The sequence below is a fragment of the Panthera uncia genome, chromosome X (assembly GCF_023721935.1).
Source record: "Panthera uncia isolate 11264 chromosome X, Puncia_PCG_1.0, whole genome shotgun sequence".
Lineage (NCBI taxonomy): Eukaryota > Metazoa > Chordata > Mammalia > Carnivora > Felidae > Panthera > Panthera uncia.
Genome location: NC_064817.1, coordinates 26,488,988 through 26,515,968, shown reverse-complemented (window position 1 = coordinate 26,515,968; position 26,981 = coordinate 26,488,988). Strand labels below are relative to the sequence as shown.

The 26,981-nt window shown below is 38.0% G+C and overlaps 1 protein-coding gene across 1 annotated transcript in view; it reads left to right on the top strand.

Moving 5' to 3' along the window:
* The window catches only part of DMD (dystrophin), a 1,998,908-nt gene that overhangs the window by 965,910 nt on the left and 1,006,017 nt on the right, over positions 1-26,981 (top strand). The gene's annotated exons all lie outside the window — the stretch shown is intronic.

Below are 26,981 nucleotides of genomic sequence, written 5' to 3'. Positions count from 1 at the left end.
GTCATCAGGTGATTTTGATACGCCAGTTTATATTTCTTGTCACAGGCAGTGGCTGGATTTCTTAAAACTGCTGTCCTCCCACCGGCATACGTGTCCCCTGAGGGCACATGAAGACTTTTCGAGGAGCAGGCACCGATAGTTTTAAAGGGATTTTGTAAATTGGAGTATAATTAGCATACAGTGTTATCTTAGTTTCGGGTGAACAGTATTGATTTGACAGTTCTATACGTTAGTCCACACTCGCCGTGATAAGTGTAGTCACCACGGATTTCCAGGTCCTCGTCTTTCCTTTGTGCTTTTCACTGAAGAGGACCTGCCTGAAAGAAGCCCCCAGTTCAGACCTCAGGCTGTGACTTCTTTCCCACCTCGTCTCCCTAAACCCCTTCTCCCACTTTAAGAAAGAAAGGCTTCTCTTTCTCCCGTCTGGGATTTTAGTGGAGCTTCAAACCAAAGGATCATGAGTGACTTTGATGAGTGGACACTATGGCTGTTTGCAAGGAAGGTGGTTTGGTAACTCTTTGCTCTCAGGTAAACCTGAAGAGGCCTGATGAGTTGTCAGCTTATAGGTCATTAAAAATAAGTTTGGATGATGGATCACCGTGCACTTTGAGCATTTGACACAGAAGGGGTTCAAAGAATTAAGTAAAATTACTACGATAAAATGCCTTCCATTCCCTCCTTCTCACTTAAGGTTTATCAGCACTTACATCTCTAAAAACGAAAAATAGAAAGAGAATTGAAGCTGAAACCCTTCCAATTCTAGAAATAATTTTTTCCCTCTGTAGGTACACAAATTAGTTTAACCCTATCATCTGTCTTATTAAGAGAAATATTTCAATCAAACTTTATTTTTAGGTTTATTATTTGTCAAGTTTTATAATATGTATTGTTTTGCTGAATTATACACTATTGATAGTTGTAATGATAACTCAATCCAAACGGATATTTTTACACCTAAAGCCTGTGGTGACAGAAAAAATATTCAATGTATGTACATAGTTATTGGAGAAAATTATGGCAGGCTGTCAATACAGTCTTTCAAGCATGAATATATATCTTTTATTTTAAAAATCTTTACAGTGATGTGCCTCAAATTATATCCTTTGTGATCATTTAAACTATGAATGAAAAATTCTAGATGTAGATTTAAAAATCTGCAAGGCTTAGCACATTTTTCTAAATTCTTCATTAGAGGTTACATGAGCAAGAAAGTTTGGGGACTCCTGGTCAATATCTCTCAGAGAAGGCATTTGTTTGTAGCTCCTAGAAAACTCCATCAGTTCAGCCTGCTATTTAAAAGACAATAGTAACTATTCTTTGGAATGTTTCAGATAAAAATCATTCATACACACTAATTTTATTTTATTTTATTTCAGTATATGAAATGTATTGTCAAATTGGTTTCCATACAACACCCAGTGCTCATCCCAACAGGTGCCCTCCTCAATGCCCATCACCACCACCCCCCCGCCCCCACTCCCCATCATCCCTCAGTTTATTCTCAGTTTTTAAGAGTCTCTTATGCTTTGGCTCTCTCCCACTCTAACCTCTTTTTTTTTCCTTCTCCTCCCCCATGGGTTTCTGTTAAGTTTCTCAGGATCCACATAAGGGTGAAAACATATGGTATCTGTCTTTCTCTGTATGACTTATTTCACTTAGCATCACACTCTCCGGTTCCATCCACGTTGCTACAAAGGGCCAGATTTCGTTCTTTCTCATTGCCACGTAGTATTCCATTGCATACACACTAATTTTAAAAGGCTATTCAAGCACTTATAGTTGGGAACCTTACATTACCCATGGATATAAATGAAGGTCTTAGTTTGCAAATATCAGAGGTAAGCTATTAAAATGCAATAATTTATATTGCCCTGATGTACGTGTAAATTAGTGTCACCTCTATCTTGTCAACAAGAGTATATTAGATACACACACTTTCTCTCTGTATATATATATACACACTCATATATACGCATATATTTGTAATACACATGCATATAAATGTAAATATAATATGCATATTTGAACCAATAGATCAAAGGACAGTACTAACCTAATATAATAATTAAAGGAAACATAATTATAATTACGAGAATTAACTGTATGATAATTGCTTGACGTCAGCTGGTAGATCAAAAGAATAAGGGCTTTCATCTATTCAAACAAGCTTCGTCTTTTATCCAAACATTTACTCAGCTGATTAAACTTCACTAGTTTATTTATTTTTCTCAAAGCATCTAGTTCAGGTAGGTACAGAATAAACTAAAACATCCCACCCGAGCACTTCAACGCCGCTCATGTTCTCAATTCTTCACTTGTGGACACTTGGCATCTATTCAGTGTCCTGACTACTGGTAGCATCTTGGACAGAATGGCAAGGTTCATGAGAAATAAGAAAACGCTGTTCTTGAAGATAGTGTGGTTTGAAGAAAAGACCTATGTTTTAGAATTAGACTGACTTGTGTTCAAACTCTGGCTTTCCCTTTTGGGTAAGTTGTTCAGAGAATGTACCCTCTGTTGCTTCTGCAAAAGGATCCTATTTGCCTGGATCCTTGCATAGATTCAAAGAGATATGAATGTTTAGGAAAAAAATAGGCACTGGTAAGCATTAATTCCATTCTTTCCCCAGTTAGACTGGGTTTTTTTTATTTTCTTTTTTTTTGATGTTTGTTTATTTTTGAGAGAGACAGAGACAGAATGCAAGTGGGTTGGGGCAGAGAGAGAGGGAGACACAGAATCCGAAGCAGGCTCCAGGCTCCGAGCTGTCAGCACAGAGCCCAATGCGGAGCTCGAACTCACTAGCTGCGAGATCATGACCTGAGCCGAAATCGGATGCTCAGCTAATTGAGCCACCCAGGTGCCCCTCTCCAGTTAGACTTCTAAGGTAGAAGAAAGCTATACAAAAGAATGAGCAAATTATAGCTGACAGAGAATAGCAAAAGACCATTTATAGGACCAAACTTCTTATTAAATGATTTTAAAATATGAGAAATGACTAGTTTTTTTCAGATATTATAACACCACTCTAAAGTAAAATAAGTGAAATACTTGGTTTTTTCTACTTATTTACTATTTTTGTCCCATTTATTAGTTGGCTCAATATTAAGGACATTATGCACCAGACATTATATTATGTGTTGAGTATACTGAAAATCTTATAAGTACAATTAAATATATATATATATATATATATATATATATATTATGTATGCATAATTTTAGATATATAAAATATATATCATTTGTTTTACATATATATATAGTTTATATATAGAATATGTATCATTTCAAATTTGTTATCAAAAATGATGTCATATAAAATAAGGAATATAAACAGATACAGATGAAGAGTCTCACCAGAATCAGAGGAATCTGCTCACATCCACTATCCACCTTTCCTTTTGAAGTTCATTAATGATGCACCGTCCAAATAACATTATCAACTACAATTTAGCTTAAGAATATATTAGGTTTCTATTGCATATACTGAGAGTATAAAATATAAAATACTGAGAGTGTAAAATATTTCTAAAGTAAGAAAAAATGTATATATATATGTATATATATGTAATTCAATACCTATATTAAATTATATATCAAATGAAGTCTTGTATCCAATAAAAAGTAGCTTCTATGATAATATTTAGGCTAAAGGCTCTGCATTGGGTTTTGTAGAAATGATGTGAAATATATTTCATGTAATAGAATGATTAGCATTTAGGCTCTGACAGTGGCAGAAAGCTAGAGGGAAAGAACAAGAGAAAGAGTATAACGGACAAAGCTTTGCTGGAAGTCAAACCACCAGTTTATATCTCAAAGCTGACGCGTTTCCCCTTTTTGGTTTGCCGTCATTTAAGCTTTCAGATGCACCTTGCCCATGGCTAGGTTATTTTCAAAGATTAAAATGCTAAACTGGAAATTAAATGCAACTTAATTCCCAATTTAAATTTCCATTATTTTTGAAAAGTAAGAGATTAAAAGAATTGTGTAATTGCCGTTCTGGCGGAGGAAGTAATGCTGGGAAAGGTAGAATGTGCACGTTGTGGGGAGGATTTAGCTTATTGGAGGAGAGAGGAACCTAAGCTATCATTATTTTGAAACTGATCTGGAAATCTACCTTCAAATGGAAAATACACTATGTTGTTAGTAATTTCCTTGTCATTTTACTGTCTCCTTTTCTGTTATAACATAAATTCTGAATTCTTTATTCCAGTTGAGATCTGCCCCCTATTTATTGTATTAGCTCCTCTAAAGTTAATCAAGAAATAATAAGCTACCCAATATTCCAGATGTCAAAGCAATTATTTTTAGGGTTAAATATTAAACTCTTGACCCTTGGAAGTCAGTAAAATTCCATGTTGTTAATAAAGAAACCTATGCTCAAGTAATAATAAATCTGCTCTCTGAAGCAACTCTAACAAACACGTTTCAAATTTGGTTTATAAAATGCCGAGTCCAGACAATAGGATTTTCCATTTTCCAGTTAATTATCTGAACAGACTGAGCAAGAAGTAAGACTACATCTAATAAAAACGTCCATGGAAGCTCAGCTACGGTTTCCATGTGGCCTTGCTGGGTAACTCATAATGCCTACCATGAAAATTGCCCAGATAAGGAAGATCTTTTTCTTGTTAGACAGCAGCGTTCCTTGACCATGTTTTCCTTCCAGCACATCAAACGTATGCCCTTAACATTCAAGATAAACTTCCCTGAGTGTATCTTTGCACCGTGGACTAGAGCTTACATGAAATAGTACGGGTCAGAGGCAATTTCCAACGCACTGCTCACTCTCATAAATGCATAATACAAATGAGACTGGTGTTATTGTTTGAATCTGTTTCAATTTATAGATGATGAAACCCTTTGCAAAGACCTGTGCTTTAAATATAATAAGTAGCAAACGATTCATGATATACTGCACACGTTGTGATGATAGAAATCCATCATCCTGATATTTGGATCTCACATGTCTCATTGGTGCTTCCACAGATCCCCAACTGCTTCTTCAAGAAGGTTCCAGCTCAGTCTGAATGTAGTCTCACAGCCCACCTCTTTGTAAGACTGAGAAGGTCTTCATCTGGGCCCTATTACGTATCACCTTTTAAATTTTCCTAGTGGTATGTTCATAACCACCACTTACCAGTATCCAAAGCGTGTCTGTCTTTTTCAATTAGAGCTCTATCATCATAAATTAGAGCTTCAAATTGTCTGCTATCTTAGTCCTATCAAAAACCTGCCTGCAGTGCTATTTCAGTGTGACTCTGTAACCAAATCATCAGTTTTAAGGAGCTGCTGACCCTACAGCTTTGTGATTGTGTAACTCCAAGGACCTGCTATACATTTTTACCTTTGGAAAATCTAGAAAGTGTTCTTGTACTGGAAAGCCACGTGCTTGAGCCATATCACCTTGCCTTCCCCAGAATAAAATATTGGGAGTTCTATTTTAATATTAAGTACTCAGACTCCATCGGAGATCAATTCAGAAAATCATTGAAAATCACTTTTCATATTTGAGGTGTATTTCTCAAAGTCCTATCACTTCAGGTGGTCACTATTATTAGGGCATACTCTCATGGGGCACATGCCTTTCAGAATGTAACACCAACACAAATTTTGTGGCTTTTGAATGATGGTGTTTATTATTTCGTGTAGGGTTAGTTCCTTCTTAGACTCAGCCACTGAAGTGGACATCTGTCATCAACTCCTGAATCTTGCTTAAGGTAATAGATTTAATAAATGTGAAAATTCTTTTTTTAATGTTTATTTATTTCTGAGACAGAGAGAGACAGAGCGTGAGCGGGGGAGGGGAAGAGAGAGAGGGAGACACAGAATCCGAAGCAGGCTCCAGGCTCCGAGCTGGCAGCACAGAGCCCGACATGGGGCTCCAACTCACAAACCGTGAGATCATGACCTGAGCCAAAGTCGGTCGCTCAACCGACTGAGCCACCCAGGCGTCCCTTTAAATGTGAAAATTCTTTTGGCTGAGTGACGTTAACTTAATACAGGTAAAAGTTACCTTTGGTTCACGGGACATTTTATGTCAAAACACCCTTGTCAGAACTCAGATCATTACTTTGGCCTTTGTTTCTACTACCGAAGTGTTCAAAACAATTTCTCCCAAAAAAGTTTGATACCTAGGAGGACATTTCTGCTTTACTCTTTTTTTTCCCCTCTCATGACAACCTCCAAGATTATGAAAGAACTTTAAAAATAAAAAGGCTTTCTACAGTTGTTAGTGTCTGGCTTGTTTGGTGGTTCAAATGAATAAAGCTAAAACCATTCCGTGGATGGTGCCCAACACAGCCTGGAACCAAACAAAATGAAGCTATTCAGAATTATGTTTTAGAGTCACTGTAGGAGAGAGAGAAAGAGATAGAGAATTTTCATTGTATCAGATCTCCATTGGCATGGGATGGTTAAGGTATATGTAATCATTAGATTATAAAGGAACACATAATAGAACATTTAACAATAGTTAGCATCATTAATATATCTAATAACACTTTTAATATATTTTAATATATTTAATTGATAGTTAACACTTTTAATATATTTCACAACACGTAAAAGTAATTCACTGATATTAATTATAAAAACTGGTTTTGAGAGTTTTGGCCTGGAGAGAGTTCCACCCGTAAGACAGATTTCCACATGCTTAGTACATATCTTTTTTTTTTTTTTTTTAAATGTGTATTTATTTTTGAGAGAGACAGAGACAGAATGCAAGTGGGTTAGGGGCAGAGAGAGAGGGAGACACAGAATCTGAAACAGGTTCCAGGCTCCGAGCTGTCAGCACAGAGCCCAACACGGGGTCGAACTCACAAGCTGCGAGATCGTGACCTGAGCCGAAGTCGGACACTCAACCACCTGAGCCACCCAGGCGCCCCTGCTTAGTACATATCTTGACTTGGATTTCCTGAATGTCATATTGATTCAAAATATTTCAATCCTTTCCAGCATCCCACAAATTTGCTCTTCTTTCTGTATATCTTGTATTAGCTAATGGCTTCATCATTCTCCCAGTTACCAAGCTGAAAAAAAAAAAACTGTAGTCATCATAAACTCCTATCCATTTTTTGCCTCTTTCTCATGCAGAACTGTACCCAGGTCCTATCGCTTTGACCTCTGAAATGTTTCTCAAGGCGTTTATAATCTGGCAGTCATCTGCATTTTCAGTACTTTCTTTTATCATTCCACTATTTTAAATCGTTTCATTTTCAGTCATGCTACTATCATTTATCCAAATATTTACTTAGCCTCATCAGTAATCATCATCATTATTATTAATTAGAGCGAGCTGCTGAGGATATAAAAGTGAATATGACAGACATGATCCCAGCAGGGATGTCAGACTTTACACAAGTAATCAACTGTGATGAGTCTCTCTGAGGTGCGAGAGTAGAAGGGAGAGAGGGAGAGGGAGCAAGGAGCTGGGGGGAACCATTTGGGTTAGAGTTAGAAATCTGAATTAGTATCTGCATCAGAGAAAGCATCTCTGAAGAGGTGATATTTAAAGAGGGAATGGAAGCGTAGGTAATAATTGGCCACACAAAAAAAACATTGTGGGGGGTAGGGGAGAATTTTCCTTGCAGAGAGAATACCACACAGAAAGATCTAGAGGAGTGTTGCACTTAAAAGGACTGAAAGAGTGTGACAAGAGTTCTGTTTGGAAGGACGAGGGTCAAGAAATCAAGCTCAAGGGAAAGGGGGACCAGATCCTGGGGAATGTCAGATCCTGTTTGAGAGATTTTTCTTTGCTCTTTGAGATTTGGGAAATCATTAAGGAGTGATCAGCAGGACAGAGTCATGATGTGAACTGTGATTCAGACTTCTTTTGCTAAACAGTGGGAAATGGTTCAGAGAGAAGCAACTATGAAGAAGAAAAGAGGCTATTACTGTAATCTTTGCACGAAGTGATGATGATCTTGACTAAGAGGGTGCTAATGAGGGTGCAAAGAAGAAGACAAGTCTGAGAAAAATGCCAGAGGTAGAATTGACAAGGGTTGGTGTTAGATTGAATGATTATAGGGTAGAATCTAAGGAAACACTCATCTGTGATTCCCAGTTTCTGACTTCATTTCCTTGCATTTGTGGAAGTATTAAAATAAGTGCTATGTGGGGTGAAATAATAATTGATTAATTCCTAACAAGGTGAAAGGAACAGATCTGGAGAGAAAGAGGGAGTGAGTTTGTTTTGGATGTGTTCGTTTTGAGATATCTGTGAGATTTCTAAGTGAGGGGTTGAGTAGGCGCTTAGAACAATGAATGTCTGGAACGAACTGTATGTCTCCCCTAAGCATGTCACACAGCTTCATATCAGAGCACTTGTGACGAGAATTTGCCTGGAGGCTTCATTCCTCACCTCTTTTTCTATACTTAGCTAAGATGTCACCTAAAGTAATTCTTGTCTCTCTTCCATCCCCTAGTTTGCTGGTATGATTAATTTTTTTCTTTGTGCCAAAATACTTGTTTTGTTAACCTGATGGACACTTCCTCAAGTGCTACAGTTGCATGATGTGTATGTGACCATTTCGCTCACCATGTTAGGAGCACCTTGAGGGCAGAAAAAAATGTTTTCATCTTTTGTGTCCATGCTTAGTACCACATTTGGACCAGCGTAGATCTAGCTTTCTAAAATGAATGTCTTCAATTATGTATCGAGTGCCCATTGTATTCCAAGCAATGTTCTGCACACTATAATACAAGAGAGAATAGGTCTGTGCTCTCATAAGCTAAGGTTCTAGTAAGCTGAGTTGGAGGCACATTGAGAGACCAAAAACAAAAAAGGTCAAAGTGGTAAATGCTATGCAGAGAATTAAAGAGAGTTAGAAAGACTTGAAAGTAGTTTTAAAATGTAACTAAAGAGATGATTTCTAGTAAGATATGATTGACAATAAAGACTCGTCCAAGTAACATTCTGGGGGCAGAGCATTCCAGGCACAGGGGATAGCTGGCACACAGGTTCTACAAATGAATCAGCTCTATATGTTGAGTGAGGATCAAGAGAACCAGGGCGCCTATAAATTTGTTAGGGAGATGGTGAGTTATATATTCCCTTGTTTTTGAAGCACATCATCTCCTATATCAGTTGAGTTTCTTCTTAGCCTCATCTTATAGGCACGGTAGTTGTGGTAAATCCCTTAATTAGCTCAGGAGATTTACCTAAAGGAGACGTTTGTTCACACCACATAGCCATCCAATAGAAGCACATGATGCGAATGAAAGAAATGAATTTTATTTGTGAAAAGCAAGGGCTGTAGCAGTAGTCGTAGCAACATCAAATTCCAAGGCACATAAGAGTAACCTTTAAGGAAGATTTAAAGGCCAGAAAATAGCCTAGGATCCATGAAGATAGATTTGCTTGAGGTTATAGGTTTAAGCATATATCTTCCTGAGTTCATATGAGTTTAAGTTTATATTGGCCAATTTTATTTGCTTGTTTATTTGTTTCCAACATGTCTTGTCCTAGGGCCAAATGTTTCCCTAGAGAATAACCATTCCGACTATGCCAGTTGCTATATTTTTATGCAACCTTCAACTCCTCATACTGAAGTGCCTCCAGAATAGAAAATAAATCTTTTCAAAACTTCAAAAGAGGCTTTCCATGTATTCCCCCTAAAAGTACCAGGCAGACGTATTTCTAGGTTCCTAACATATTGCATGTTGCCAGGAAGTATATTCCAACCTTCACAAGTTGTTCATGTAACCATGCACACTTACTGGTATGCTTCTGCTCTCATTGCTTCTTGGAAGCTAAGTGCCTTCCGGGAAAAAAAAAAAAAAGAAATCTATGGAAGAAGAAAAGTAATTTTACTTTTAAAATAAGATATATGTGAACCATTGCTTTGTTTTGTTTTCAATTTACCATAGCTTACAAAGGTACCATCACATTAGAGCAGGGGTCAGGAAACTTTTTCTGTAAAGAGTCAGATAGTAAATATTTTAGGTTTTGTAGGCTATAAGGTCTCTGGTGCAACTGCTCAGTTCTGCCCTTGTAACGTGGGAGCCATCATAGACGATGCATAAATGAAAGTGTGTGGCTGGGTTCTAATAAAAATGTATTTACAGAAAGAGGCAGGGGGCCACATTTGGCTTGAGGGCTGTAGTTTGCAGACTCCTGGTTTAGAGCTAGCAATTTGTCACCAGGCATCAACTGTTTGGGGAAGCCTGTAATTAGGGAGTATAATACCTAAAAGATTTATCTCTTCCTTTTTCTCTCTCCTTTTCTGGTTATGAGAGATAAGGGCTAGAAATGTGGTTAATGATAAGGTCCAATCAGTGCAATTACAGTGGTTAGCAACCCAGTTGGCAGCCTGTTGGCCAGTCTTATTTAATCTCTGGCAACTTCATTTCCACAGACCATATTCGTATGTTTGCAATGTCTTTTTTTCTGGCAAGGAAATTATAAATTATAATCATGTGGGATCACCTTGTATTTACAAACTTGGTGTTTAATCAACTCAGGCATCAATTTTCTAGTATGTATGAAGTAACATCTTTTCTCTAAATGCAGACTCTTGCAGCCTTTTCTCCTGTGCACTTTTTCTATGACAATTAACGATGAATTTATTTCACGTGCTGTCATTTATTTCTGCATTTATTTCTGTGTACCTTGAACACGTGAATACAAAGCAGTGTTGTGACATGTATTTTGCCTTAGTCACACATGGTGTTTTCTGGTACTTCATAAAAATAAAATAAAATAGTCTAGTAACATGTTGAATACACAATAATCAAATAACAGAAGAATCTAAGTCGTCAATCTTCCTTTTAAAAACGCACTTTCTTAAAGCATATACATAAACATTCAGAATTGTATTTAGAAGAAAAAGTGTCCTTAGGATTAAAATATTTTAATTGATTAGTATATGAAGTGCTTCTACAGGAAACATCAGAAATCTGGAGACAGACCATTATTTGCTTAGTAACTATTGCCTCAATAAAAACACCTCTGGGATTTTTCAGGAATATTTGATTATTACTTCATGTGTGAATGGGACCTGTCTCTCCTGGAATACCGCTGTGCTCATAAAGAGTGTCTTTTTTCTCCGTTGATTCCCCTCCTTCTTTTTCAGTAGGTCACACGAATAGTGTACCCTCTAAATCCACAGATTGCTAAAAATGTGAAAGTATCTGATTTATATGGATATACCAGATATGTATATATATATATATAGATATATCACACATAGTGTGAATTCACACATATGTATATGGCTTCAACTGTCAGGTACCTCATGTTCAAAAGAAATGTAATGCTTATTATATTTTGCTACTTATATTTCTATACAATATGAATAACATAAATATTTTCAACCAAATGCCTTAAAAATTTGAATGAATTTATCATATGACCTATGATTTTTTTCCATTTCTTTCTCTTTTTTTTTTTTGCATATCATTATGAACAATGATCTGAAAAAAAAAGGGGAGTGGGAGGGGGAAAGCTTTCCCAGATTAGCAAAGGATTATTGAGTTTAGAATGAACAAAGTCTACAAATCATTCAGGGAAATTCAGCCCTTTTGTTTTATGTTGTCTTATTTCTGGAACCATCCAGTTCCCTGAGATGAATAATCAGCCATCTATTTGATAAACCTCTAAATTAGGCTCAAACTCTAGTAGTCTATTGAACTTTCGTGTCCGCCTTCTGTTTTAGTAATCCCATCTGTATTTCTGTATATGAGTTATAGACACATTGGGTTAATTATGTTGTCCTCCATTTTGAGGGAAAGAATACTTTTTATGACATTAATAAGAATTTGATTTTCTCCTTTAATTAGCCACTCTTCATTTTGATGGAGTTACAGTGATAAGGTGAATATTACACTGAAAGCATAATATCTTGTATATTATTAGATGATTATTGAATGTATTAACAATAAAAATTAATTTTAAAATATAAGACCAGCATGTTAAATATAAGCTGTGCACATGTGTTTCAAGCAAAAATGTACACACTTATTTGTCCATTTACACAAATTATCTTATATGGTAACTTTGAATATGAGTATCTACCTTCACATATTTTCTTTCTTTCTTAGATGAGATTGGTGTTTGCTTTTCTGTAGCTGCAACAAAGAACACAAAGATAATTCTGAGCGCAGTTTCACTGAAACTCACTGTTATTCTGATCCAACAAAGTGTAAATAAGTGTGTGACTTAATGATCCTTTTAAATCCTGCCACTAACATTAAGCAAGGACAAAGACAATAAAGATAAAATTAGGAGTAGAAACATTAAAAGAGAAAGGATTAATAAATACAAAATAAGGGATAGGATTTCATTATCCATTGTTGAGAAGATATTAGTGCTTAGGGAAAAAATTGCCTGATCATAGTGTGCGGTGGTAATAAAGAACTGTTAGTGGGTCACTTTTTGGGATGATCCTTGAGAGTCACATGTCAGAGACGAATCACAGGGTTCTGCGGTGGAAACCAAGACTACAGTGTATGTTAACTAACTTGAACTGAAAAAAAGAAAGAGTTTAGTCAAGAATGTAAACCACAAAAAAATTAACAAACTTAAAAAAAAGGAAAGGAAAAGAAAAAACTATTAGTGGGTACTTTTTCCCCTTAAAACTTTCCTTCTCTGATTAATGTTTAATTTCACTTACTTTAATATATAAGGCATCACAATATAAGAAGTATTTCAAGGGCCCTGTGATAGTTAATCAAGTGAAAACATATTGCAGATTAGCTGAGCGGTATGAAATATTTATTAATTTGGGGAAAAGTAGATCAAGGTTCACAGTTATTTTCATATGAATGCATGTTTTCATTCATTAATTGGAATACACTTTGACCATTTACCAATATGGCTAGTTTTTATGTAGGTAGATACAGATATATGTCACCCTTTGATCATATTCCAATTTTATTTTGAAGGATAACAGGTATAAATACAGTCTGAGGGAGTATATGAGAGTCTAGTCAGGAAAACAGTTGCTCTAACCTAATACAACAGTTCCAACCACAGGTGATTCTGCTCAGGGGACACAGACATTGTTGTCAGTCACAACAGCAGAGATGTTACCAGCATTTAATAGGTAGGGGCAGAGATGTTAAGCACCATACAAGACACACAACAGTCTCCCATAGCAAATAATTATCTATGTCAACATATCAATAATGATGAGGTTGAGAAACCCTGATCTAGTACAAGAAATTTAATATGAGGAACTAGTTACAAAAAATGTTGAGGCATTTAAAAAGGCCAATGAGGGATTGTGAGGCAGTCCAGAGATTAGCATCTATGGGAAGCAATTGCCACTTCTAGGATTTTAGAACCAAGAGAATAGGGGCTATTACCAAGGCCCAAGAGCCAGACCAACTGGGGCTACAGCCGAATTGAGAATGGATGTTGCTGATTAGAAGTTGGAATCAAAGAGGGAGCGTCTTTCCTGTACACACTGGAATTGCACGGAGTATGCCACCCATGTTGGAATCACTACCAGAAGTAGAGAGAACTGGAAGTAATACCCTTGTTCCTCTCTTCTTCCTAACTGCCAATCTTTTATCAGTGCTTCCCATTGGCCATAAACAGTAGGAAGCTAATTGACAAGGGATTTGGGGGAAATGTAGGCTGCAAAGGACATGGGAGGAATTGGATTTGAGAGCAAATAGAAAAATGATCAACACAAGGAATAGGAGACACATAACTTTCTAATTTTATTATTCCAGCATTCATGGCGTTTTTATACCCCTATTTTTTCTTATTGGGAAATATGAAAATATATCAAAAGTAACAGGTGTAGTAGAGTTACAGTATGCATACTAATTGATATTAACTCTCAGAGGAAACTAGGAAAAAAAGAAGGAACTTGCTAAAGGAGAGAGTGTGGGGATAGCATTAAAAAAACTATTATCACACCTATTGCAACTAAATCCTTTGGTTGATGAATTTTCGTTCCTATCTTTCTTTCAAAATTGAGGAGATAGTGTGTGACTTTTTCTTTGTTGCCATTGTATTGATGTCAAAAATAAAGAATATGCATATCCTAAGGGGAAAAAATGAGTGGAAACAAAAAAAAAGAAACACCATGGAATGAACAAATATTACAACACTCTTATCTCAATTAAAACTGAAAATGTCATCCATCTTTTCTCCAAATAGAAATTAGGTGACTGAGGTATTAGAACTTTCACTTCCAGAACTCTAGAAGGCAACTAGAGAGGGCAACTCTAGAGAGGGGCCAGATGGCATGGGGTTGTGGAAAGATGGACCTATGTAGAGACCACATTTATAATTATTGTAAAAACTTTTACTTCCATGGGCGCCTGGGTCACTCAGTCAATTTAGCATCTAACTCTTGATTTCGGCTCCTGTCATGATCCCAAGTTTGTGGGATTGAGTCCCGCGTTGGGCTCTATGTGGAGACCGGAGCATACTTAAGATTCTCTCTCTCTCTGTCTCTCTCTCTGTGTCTCTGTCTCTGTCTCTCTCCCTCTCCCTCCCTCCCTCCCTCCTCTCTCCCTCTGCCCCCTCCCCAACTTGTGCACTCTCTCTGTCTAAAATTAAAAATAAAAACATTTTCCAACATCACCCAAACCTACTACAGCCTTTGTTTTCAGATCGTCAGTATTTTATTGGTTCACCAGCATCACTTTATATATGGATACATAGAAACTTCCTCTTATGTTTTACTTAATGAATGTGATGGAAACCAGATTGATTAAATCAGAATACTTATATACAAACCAAAATTAAGACTTTAACTCTGTATATGAATCATCATGTGAAAACAGGGGCCATGTCTCCAATCCCAGTCTCAATGTCTTATGGAAATCCAAGAGGAGAGTAAGAATGGTTCAGAGAAACTATTATAGTTAATGGTTAAACAATGCAGTTTGCTTATTATGTTACTCACAGGCTAGTGTGTGTTTGTTTGTTTTTTAATGGTTGTTACTTAAGCAAAGTTATCTGGGGAATTCCTTAGTTTCATTAACATACATCCCATAGTTACTAGCAAAGGGAAGATAAGCCCGGACAAATAAGAAGTATTTACCAAATAAACCAATTGGCCTCATGAAGCCATGACACCCATGCACTTAGGGTGTTTATGAGTCAAGATAGAAAAGATGTGAGTAGATGATGAATAAAAATATACATCCTTTTATTGCTTTCCTTTGGTTTTCACAGTAAGCTATTTGTTGGGAGACTATGAGAACTCTTTGTTCTTCAGTACCTCAAGGGATGCATCCATAATACAAAGTATGTGTGGTGATGAGCAATATGTATAATGCAAGATTATAGAGATCAATTAACTGCCCTTGTGTAAGCAGTCATTTCTAAACAAGACCCTAAAATCATTAACTATAATGAAGTTCAATCATATGGTCTACTTTTAACAAATCCATATCAACTTAAGGGGATTGGCCACCTCATAGCTATACCGCAATAGAGGAAGATTATGTCTTTCTTGGTACTATGGCAACTTATGAAGTTGTCCAATAGTCTAGTACATCTTAGGGCAAAGGTATACTTTTTTCTCCATACACGAACCTGGAAGATTAATATCTAGGAACTAAAAGAGGATAAATTCACTCAGCATAACAAAGGACAGATCATCCAGTCAATTCAAAGCAGGCACAAATTACACAGGCAGTCTATTTGACTCACCAGCTCCTTAAAGCAGAGAGAAAAAAGAAAGGAGTAGGGTCATATGGACAGAAGAGCTATGACTTGGGAAAATTTTGCAAAAGCTGATTATGTTTTGTGTAGTTTATGTGGGCCTGGTAATTTTTGAAAGTTATTTACAAGACCAGGGTAAGTGATAGTGACATGTGCAAGCATGAGAAGACTTCAAGGGAAGACTTACTAGTTCAAAGAGGTGATAAAGAGGAGTGGGACCAATTATTTTCACTAGCCATCAAAGCAGGAAAATAATCAGCTTGAGCTCAGCAGGGAAAATTTAGGTTAAATATTAAGCAACAGTTTGTTATATATCCCAACTGTTTTCTTAGAGTCACTTCCATAATTTCCTACTTTCCCTTGGGGGATTTAGATTTTTTTTAACTATAATTGGTCAAGGCTTGATTTTATGTCAGTCTTTTAAAGTTATTTTAGAGACTATTAAAAATGGCTTAAACTCTCCCAAGAAGATTGGTTATTCTTCGCATTTGTTGCTAGAAGATGAGGTCAAGAGTCCAATGATAAGTCTGAAAGCAATATATTAATGTGTATGTGGCCATGAGGAGGTAGGACCATTGCCCAGAATTCCAGAGATCGAGATGGTATGTGCTGTTCTAGAATTAAGAAGGATTTATTTCAGTTGTCAGCAATCTAGCTTGGGAGACTGCAAATCAAGTAAGGCTTCTTCCTCAGGAATGGGCCATGGACAAATGGCTCCTTGAGAGACATGGATCATCAGGGCAGACCAAATGATCATTCTGATGGACAATTTTGTAGGGCTCCTCATATGTTCATCACTGGGCCAATAGGATCTTCAGAGATGGGACAGGTCCCAGCCTTCAGGTAGGACTTACATACTAAAGTCAAAGGCAGGTTTATCGTCTTTAATCCTCAGAACAATCCTAGAAGGCAGCCTTAATTATTATATGCAAGTTACAGTTGAGGAAATTCAGGCTTCAACAGGTTAAGAAACTGGACGAAGATAGCAAAGGTGGTTAAGTGTCAGAGTGAGAATTTGATTCCCAGATTTTATTCCCAGATTTTAAAGCCTACACTTCCATCCACACATGGCATTGTCTTTCTATTGTAAATGTATCACTAAACTCCTTTCACGTTGAAGCACTTGAACTTTTTCCCAGTATGCAGAATCAGACCAGCATCATTTGTGCAATATTTTAGCTCACTTATGGATAAAATATTATCTTGTGGGCTAACTTATGAAGTCTAACCACGTTGGATTCCTTTGGTTAGGGACAGGCTTGATTCCAGGGGATGGGAATGCACAGGTAGGGGTGAAGTGAACCCAGCCAGAAAGGTTAGAGAGCATCTAGCAGATCATTAAACAGCTGCCTTTCAAATGTGCAGAACACAACCCATTCGTAAGCTGGGGACTGCCTATATTGATTCTTCCCAGGGAAGTTACTTATTTTTATACATGTGTGCTGTGTTCTATCCATAATACAGTTGGACATGGTAAAACTCAAGTGCGTTATAAAAAGAAAAACAGCTGCTACTAATAATGCTGTTTGTTTTTCTTTGTATCATGGAAGCGGTAAGAACCAGTTTTCTTTCTCTTTTCCCGGGTGTTTTTTAAATAGTGTCAAAGAATGTGAATTATTTTGTCACAGTGAAAAGCAAAGACCAGAACTTTCCTGTTACGCAATTTTGCATGACTGTTCCTTCCGGTGGCTTTACACATTCCCTCATTTACCCATTTATCAAATACTTAGTTGGTGTCTTCTATGTGCCAGGTATTGCTTTAGGTACAGGGATAACATAAAAAAAGCAGGCCAAACTCCTCTGTTTAAGGAGCTCATATACTAGTGGGGAAGTTAGAAAAAGTGTGAAATAAATAAATAGGTACTGTGCCAAATGACAGCGTTAAGAGGAGAACTAGGGTAAGGGGGACAGAGAACAAGTAACAGGAAGACCACTGCGAGGTGATATTTGAGCAGAAATGTCAAGGAAGTGAAGGCATTGGCCCTTCATGTATGTGAGAAAGAACATTTCAAGTAGAGGAAACAGCAAATGCAAAGTCTTGAGGAATGGCATGTGTATAGTATTTTTAAGTGTTTTCATTTTGAAATGAATAATCACTGAGGTTGTAAAAATAGCTCAGAGGAGTCCAGAATACCCTGTACCCAGCTTTCCATAATGGTTGCAGCCTCCATAACTAAATACAGTATAAAAACCAGAAAATTGACATTGGTACGATCTATAGGCCTTATTCTGATATCACCAGTTTTTACGTGTACTCATTTGTGTGTGTTTCATGTTCATTCCTAGCATTTACAGAGTCACGTAACCACCACCACTATCAAGATGTGGATCATTTCGTCGTCACAAAAGAACTTTCTTGAGCTACTCCTTTATGGTCGTATCCATCCAGGCCCCTAATCCCCATCCCTCATCCCTGGCAACTACTAATCTGTTCTCCTTCTCTATAATTTTGACTTCTCAATAAACTTATTTAAGTGGAATCATCATTTAGGGAGAGAAGTAAGGTGAATTGACTCAGGCTTTGATAGATCACTCTAGCTGCTGGTAGAAAACAGACGATAGAGTAACGAGGAAACAAGGGGCCACGGCAATAATTCAAGTGAGAAATAATGGTGGTTCTAAACCAGGATATTTCCAGGGTAGATGAGAAGTAGATAAGTTCTGGATGTCTTTGGAAGGTAGCACTGCCAGGATTTTCTGGTAAGTTGGGTGTGCATGTAACAAAAGAGAGAGGAGTCCAGGATGACTGGAGAATGGAGAAAATGAGAGAAATATTAGATTAGATAGTAGAGACTTGGAGGTAGAAACAAGAGTTTGGGTTTTCATTTGTTCGAAAGCTTGTTAGACATCACAGTCAAGTAAAAAAAAAAAAATAAGTGTAGTTGCATATAAGTCTGGGATTCAGGGAAGCAGAATGGGCTGGAGATAAATGCTTAAGAGTCGTCTGTGTGGAGACACTGTTCACAGGCATGCCACCTTGGAGTACATAGCTGTTTTGGCAGGGTTTTCATGACAGTTCATATTGCTTCATATCCATAGCAGCCTTTAAAGTGATTTGGGCCAGCAGTTTAAAAACTGTTACTTGACCGTGTTGTTCTGGAGACTCAGCATCAGTGATCACGTGGAAAAGGCACATTTTGGGAGTCCTTGCTACAGCAAGAATACTAGGATGCACTATTCTTCCTCCATGTTCATGTCTGTAGGGGATCATGCGTGTTTAATGGGCACAGTTCCCTGGTCACGTTCACGTGTTTAATGACAGAAAGCCCTGGTCACAATCTGGCGCTTCTATATGGGAAGCTGAGGAAGGTCTCCAGCTGAGAAGCCAGTGGCAATGGGAATACAACCCACACCCTGGGCTAAAGTTCACCTCTTTTCCCCTTGCTGTTCTTTCTTAGCACATTTTTTTTTCTCCTTTTTTCAAGACCCTCATTCAACTGGGCTTTGAATTTTCACGCTGTAGTCTATAGTCCCTAGGAAGTTAATTTACTTCACTTGACCTGAATGTCCTCATCTGTAAAATGGATGGTTTGATGATGTCTTTAGTCCTAACATTCAGTGGTTCTGAGAGTTTGAGCCCCCTGTCTTGTTGAATGTTAGTTTTACCTTTAACCAACCCTTCCTTCTTTTGCTCTGCCTTTCACATACTTCAGAGAGTATAATGCACATCCTCTTTACCTCAGGGTTTATTCTTTCTAACTGCCTTCCCAATTCAATTAACTTACCCGGTCAAAAATATTAGTGGCTATTTTGACTTAGGTAAATTTGCAATTTATCAAGGTCTTTTTTTTTTTTTTTTAATTTTTTTAACGTTTATTTATTTTTGGGACAGAGAGAGACAGATCATGAACGGGGGAGGGGCAGAGAGAGAGGGAGACACAGAATCGGAAGCAGGCTCCAGGCTCTGAGCCATCAGCCCAGAGCCCGACGCGGGGCTCGAACTCACGAACCGCGAGATCGTGACCTGAGCCGAAGTCGGACGCTCAACCGACTGAGCCACCCAGGCGCCCCAATCAAGGTCTTTAATAACACAGAATAGACTGGTAAAAGAAAATAATATTTATTTGAATACCTTAAGTGCCAGGTACTACATACATTTTAATGTATTGAATCCTCCAATAAACTCTGTAAGGTAGATACTATTATCAATCCTGTTATGTAAATGAAAGAACCAAGTGTGAACAAAGCCTAAAGTTTCATACAAAGGTCTACAGCTGATGAGTATTAAAGGCAGGATTTGAGCCCTTGTCTGGTTGTTTCCAGAGCCACAGTTTTTTGTTTTGTTTTTGTTTGTCATTATCACATCCTGTCGTCCAAAATGAGTAATGCAGGAATCCTGAACACAGTGGCCTGTGATGGAAGGAGTCACAGTCAGCAAGAAGGCAGAACATTGCAGCCTTGTTCCACTCCAGTCAAGGTTAACTTCTCCCGGGGAAGTCCTTATGGATCTCTGTTCCCTCAGGGAATCTTCCAGAGTCCATGATATAGGATCTCCCTTAAACTATATGAGACTACGAGAATACCCTTGATGGGTCTTAGGGTAACACCTAGCCATTGGGAGTCAGACTCCTCCTGAGCTGAATTCAGTGTTCCTGCAGCTACCAAGGAACTGAATCAGGGATATATGATGGCTTTATATTTAGTTACAGTGGTCACTTTTCCCTATAATGACTTCAGCCTAATAGATCACAGGTAGTCAAAGCAACCGAGAATAGCTAAAGTATAACTGAGAACTCATTGCCCACTGACCTTCAGTATGTTTGCACATAAGAGGCAACCATAAAACATGCATGAAACAGAGTAGCTAGCTTTCCAGAGCCCCTAACACCAAGTCTGTATGAGTTCTGATAAGGCATTGACTATTATTAAAATGGCAGACTCGGGGCGCCTGGGTGGCGCAGTCGGTTAAGCGTCCGACTTCAGCCAGGTCACGATCTCGCTGTCCGTGAGTTCGAGCCCCGCGTCAGGCTCTGGGCTGATGGCTCGGAGCCTGTTTCCGATTCTGTGACTCCCTCTCTCTCTGCCCCTCCCCCGTTCATGCTCTGTCTCTCTCTGTCCCAACAATAAATAAAAAACGTTGAAAAAAAAAATTTAAAATGGCAGACTCCACATACTTAGAATTTATTGTTTTCCTTTCAGTCACCAAACTGGTGACAATCCTCTGCATATGTTAAGCAATATATATATATATATATATATATACATATATACGTATATATACATATATATATATTGCTGATCTTATCATCTCTAATATTAAAGTTTACATTTGCAAGCCGTACATCTCATATTGTTCATTTTAAAAACCGATACTGATTGGTATCTTATACTACAACTTGTACCATGGGTCAGGTTCCAATACAGCAAGTATCACTGCAATAAAAATTCTCTTAACACTACATCAACAAAACCTTTCATGTTTAAGTAACCAGCCTGATAGTGTGAAACATTTCTGAGCAAAGCATGCTAGGAAATTCTCAACAAGTATTTGGCCTGGCTGAGAAAACTTTACTGTATTAAGAACATAGCCATCAGTGTAGGATTGTTTCTAAATCAAGCTTCAGAAGTCAAATCAGCATTGTCATATAATGACCATTTGTCAAATGCATATTGAATGAAGAGATTCATATAATCTACCCTAGATTGTGTTGAAGTTCGGTGTGTGGCATATAGATCCTGAAGGAATGAATGGGCACAGAGTGATTTTTTCTGAAATGCAAATTCAATGGGGTCACCTCCTTGCTAAAAATCTTTTGATTAGTTTTCCATAGCCTCCAGAATATTATTTACAGCAGTGCTTTTCAAACTTTGATATATAAAACAATCACCTGGGGATCCTTTAAAAAAGCAGATTCTGATTCAGCAGGTCTGCGGTAGGACCCAAGCTTGTGCATTTCCAATAAGTGCCCAGATTATAGCAGTGCTGCTGTCTGCAGACCACACCTAGAGTAGCCATGGCAAAAGCTACTTAACATGGCATGAAAAACTGTTCTTTTATGATTGGACCCTAAGTCTCACTTTTGGTTTTTGCTTCAATTGTGCATTTCCCTGAAAATGCCAATATCTTGTAATGTCTATCTTGATGCTGGGTTTCCCCCCAATTCTAGACCTGGGTGACCCCTACCTCCCTCAAGTCTTAGCTCAGACATCATACCCACAAAAAGATTTTCCCTGGGTTAATGTCACTCCCATATGCTTCTAGTGTAGTACTGGGACCGAAGCCTATCACAGGCCTGATCACAGGCAATGGTGGCACCAGTGATGCCATCAAAATGCCTGGATGAGGAGATGAATGAGGGGCAGAGGACTTGCAAAAGTACGTTTGCAGAGAAAAATGCACTGTTTCTACTTAAATTGTATACTTATTTGGGATGACTAATGAAGAGGCGAAAGTCTCTGAATCTACCCCTTGGCACCACTTCTTTCTTATCTCCTTTTGACTCACATGTCTGTTTCTTCCATATGTGGAATGCCAGCTCCCCATGTATAACCAATAAAATCTGTTCCTAAGACAGAGCTGAGTTTATTGCTTACCATGGTAAAGGAAGACCACCAACTTGATAGAGCTTGGTAGTGACTCATCAGAGGAAAGTTGGATTTTATTGAGAATTTGCAGTTTAGTTCAAGGCGGATCATTCAATATGGGGCCATAATTAGGACTGGGTTAGGATCATGATATTACAACTTAGGTTTAGGTGGAAACACCATGGCAAGGATTTTGAGGCAAGAGATTTAGAGAGTGTTATGGTGTGAACTCTCTATTGATGCTTTTTACTGAAGAGTTGATGGGACTTTGGGCAAGTTACCGTAATGAACAGTCAAGTTGCTTGCTTAGGCAAGAGTCTGCTGGAATAGAGGAGTTATGTTTTGTTGTTGTTGTTGTTGTTGTTGTTTGTTTGTTTTTTGGGGGTTTTTTTGAAAGTTTATTTCTGTGTGAGAGAGAACATAAGCAGGGGAGGGGCAGAGAGAGAGAGGGACACAGAATCTGAAGTAGGCTCCAGGTTCTGAGCTGTCAACACAGAGCCCGAGGTGGGGCTTGAACTCACGAACCGTGAGATCATGACCTGAGCCAAAGTTGGACGCTTAATCAACTGAGCCACCCAGCCACCCCTAGAGGAGTTATGCTAATGAAGACAGCGAGATAGTAAGTCATGTTAATGTTGTCTGAGTAAGCTGTCTGAGTATAAGTGGTAGGCAGCTTTGGTTCCCCATTGTCCAAGCTTTTTGTAATGTAGTTGATTTGGGCTCTGGAATAAATTGAGAGCTTCCTAGGGTTGCGACAATGTCTTTATAATCTCTGAAATATCTATGTACTGCACAGAACCTGCCATAGAATAAGCATCCAATAATTGTTGGTTGGGCAGATGCTGTCGTAGAGTATGCAGTAAATAAAAACGGCAAGATGACACAAGTTTACTATCATTTAGAAGAATAGCATTGTGTTGCATTGGTATTTGCTACTCAGTATGGGGTCCACAGAGCAGCAGCATAAGTATTACTTGGGTACTTATTAGAAATGCAGTGTCTCAGGAGCCACCCCGGACCTAGTCCTAATTATGCAGATTATACGTTATTAAGACTATGCCCAGGTGATTTATATTACATTAAGTTTTTGGAGTATTGCTTTAATATCTGTTTAATCCTCACCTGATGAGGTATTATTAGTCCCATTCTCAGATGTGCAAGTTGAAGCTGGAAAGTTTAAATAACTTGTACAAGGTCAAACAGCTTATGGGTAACTGAGCCAGGATTTTTCCTAAGTCTTTTGCCTTCACTACAAACATCTCAGCTACTGCCCTAGAATGGGATTCACTATAGCAACTCAAGAAGAATAAATATACTAACAATCTAAATAATGATACACACTTGGATAAGTACATTTCTTTTCAATTCTAATTTCTCTTCCCTTTCAAGTTTCCTGATGCATAAAAATATGAACAGCAGGTATGAACAACTTTTAGGCGCTGTGCTTTGATCCTTTTGCCATTCAAGATGTTTGATTTGCATTCTGCAAAGGAGTCTGTGATAACCTCTCTGATGCAGACCACACCATTAGCAAAGGAGGGGCTGATCCACTTTCATTTGAGAGCTGAGTGGCTGTGAGTTGCTCAGAGGGAAAGGATGTCTATTTACATACTGTATTGATTATTTATAAATAAAAATCCCCCATTCTTTCTTCTGTCGTGAAATCTATAGTTAGGGAGTTAGAAGGAGGATCAGAACTGCATACATTTTCATCTGCCAAGCTGGATAACTAGCTTCAACATGATATAGATGGCACTGAAATAGCACCTCAAGTATCAGGCTTTATCAAATTTAATCTATCCATAAGGCAACTGCCAATGATATTTTAGAGAAGAAAAGTAGATCGAAAAGATAGATAACCCAAGTAGCAACTTCTGTAAAATCATAGGCCTATAATAGGTATCTGGGAGATATAAATATCAAGTGTATTTCTCCTTCATTTATCATTTATCTGCTCATTTGACAAGTATTTATTGAACACCTGTTATGGTCTAGATCTATGCAGTAAAGCTGCAGGTGTAAGTAGGTCTTCCTGAGAATATACATAACATCAGAACTGGGCGTTTTGTGTCTGTAAGCCGATGATTTCTTCAGAGGATATTTAGAGGTGGAGTAACAGGCAGCAAAGAATACACTAGTCAGTTGGGATACATAAACACTTCAGCGCCGCTTAGGTTACTAACTTCCTGTTTTGTTTTGGGTACACTTAATCACTGTTTACTAAACAAGCACATCGTAATCTGTAAATATTTTCGTGAATAGCACAGTAGAGCCCACCACATCAGGATGTCATCTACCAAATTAGGTGTCTTCCCCAGCTGTCCCAACTTGCACACGCCTGCACCTGCAGACAGGTGCTTGCCAGAGATTGCTTCCAGGTGTGTGTCTGTGGGAAGGCCCCTTTGATGCAGGGCTCTTTGGAACCTTTCTCTCTGGCGCCAGGAATTAACCTGGGAATTCCTTGCCAGTGTGGGTTTTTTCATAGAACAGTAACATGGTAAAGAAGGTGCCTCTGAATTTAGGGTCATTAAGAAGTTGTTGTAGAAGTAGTAAAACTACCTCAAAGAATGGTATTCCTTTATTTAACCCATTGTGTAGTTGTAATGGAAGTTTGATGAACAGCTCCAGAGGGTTAATAAGTATACATCTGCACATGTAGAGCTGATTTCAAATATATATTACATCAATGAATTAAATAAAGCCTGATATTTCATGGACCATGAAAATGAACTATTATGAGAGATGTTCCCCCTGCTATTCAAAAGTAGAGCGTTCATACGCTTAAATGGCATTGAGAAGTAATTACCATTTTGCAAAAGCAAAAATCCCCTTCAGTTGTCTTTCACTTAGTGAAAACAGGTACTAGTGTAGGTCTTTTGTAAAAGTAAAGTGACGTAAAGTGAATTTTCAGATAGGGGGGACATCTGTACTATAAATTGCTGCAGCAATAAGCAAATGCTGCATACGGCTTTCAATACACTTTTTAAATGTTGTATAATTGGATTCGCTTAAACCGGTTTTACTTTAATTACAGTATGGAAGTAATTCAGTGACTTCTAATTTGACTCCATTATCCATTCAATATTCAATATTTAACCAAATATTTATCAAGTACTGACTGTGTTCTACAAGTTGGGGCTACAGTTTCAAACATGACCGTTGATGTCTTTCACGTTGCTCACAGTGAACGATCTCCCTCAAGGTATCAGGTCTGCAGTTTAACATCGTGATTTAAGACTTGTTAGGGGTAAAAAAAGAGGGGGGGGGCTGTCTTTGTCTAGGTGAATATGCTCTGAGTGCTTCCAGAAACAATCTTTACTGGGTAATGCAAGCTGTGCGTGGAGTGGAATTGAGTCCAATCCATGATCCAGCAGAGCTTCAGCCCAGGTTTTCTTTAGAGCCTTTGCTACACACAAAGTTGGCTGATGTGCCATTCAGCATCCCAGCAGCTCTTTCTCTTCACACTAGCAATGGCAAAGCTTTGTGCGGAGGCATTGCTGGCTGCTCTGAACTAAAACCATCCGTGAGGACCGTAAGAGGGTTTTTGCACACCTTATTAAGGTAGGCAATAGTGTGTCTGTGTGTGTGTGTGCCTAAAAGCCTGAAGACATCTGTTGAGAGGAAAGTGCTCTTCCGTGGGTCTGGCTGCCTCTATGTAAGTCTTCTATTCTGATGCAGGAGCGTGTGAGCAGTAGGTGGGAGGAGATGCTTTTGTACTTGGAATGCCGAGGTCCGGATTAAGTGATATTGCAATAGCTAGTTAGAGGCAGAATAAAGGGCTGGAGATCAAAGCATTCAAAAATGCATCCTCCCATTATTTCTCTGTTCTCAAGTTAAACCACATCATTGTAGAGGAAATTAAACACACATTCACACACACACACACACACACACACACACACACTAACAGCAAGGGCAAGTAGCCCAAATGTAAGGTTCTTTGAGCAGCTCTGGTGGTCCAGCTTTTGAAGTCTCCTTCTTGGACCCAATTTGTTTGGCTCCTCTGGAGGGGGCAATTCACATCCACTTCCCTCTCTTGGAGCATTTCCTTCTTCTCTATTCCAATAGGGAACAATAGAGTTTAACAGTAACAGGAGATTTTTTTTTCCCACAATTGTGCCCTCTTCTGCTTTTAAAGGTGTTTTTAAGAGACTCCTGCTTAAGGGAAGGTTGGTGCTCGTGCATGAAGGCAGCAATCAACTTTTAGTATCAATGCTTACATTAAATTTTCTTTCTGCTTTACTAAAGCGGTCATTAAAATTCAGTGTAAGTAGCATCAAACTTTATCATCAAAATCTGCTTTGTTTAAAGCACCTTGATTTTTTTGAAAACTGCCTTCTCAGTTTATATACACATCGCTTCCTTTCTTAGAATATCAAAATTCTTTGTGCCACAACATTAAGAAACACTAGGTTGTGCCTCTATGTTGTTTTTTTTTTTTGAGAAAAAATATTGAGTTCAAAAGTTTGATTTTTCAAGTTTTAAGATGTGATTCTCGTTGTAGGAAATTGAGTTGCACACTATGATATTTACCTCTCTTTTGCATGTACTTTTGCAATTAACATGTGGTTAGATGATAAAATAGAATGATTTATTTTTTATTTATAGTTGACAAAGTTATTAAGTGAGGTTTTACTTCCAGCAAGAGTTTAGAAAAGATAGCCAAAACAGGTAGCTGGACTTGGAAGATATCTTTACACTTCTAAATTTTACCTTTATTCACTTGGGTTGTGATTTAATCATTGCATATGCCTCTGCCTTGAAGTAAATGCATTATTTATAATGGATGCTGTGTTTTAATAAAAAGGAAACAATTATGGGCTGT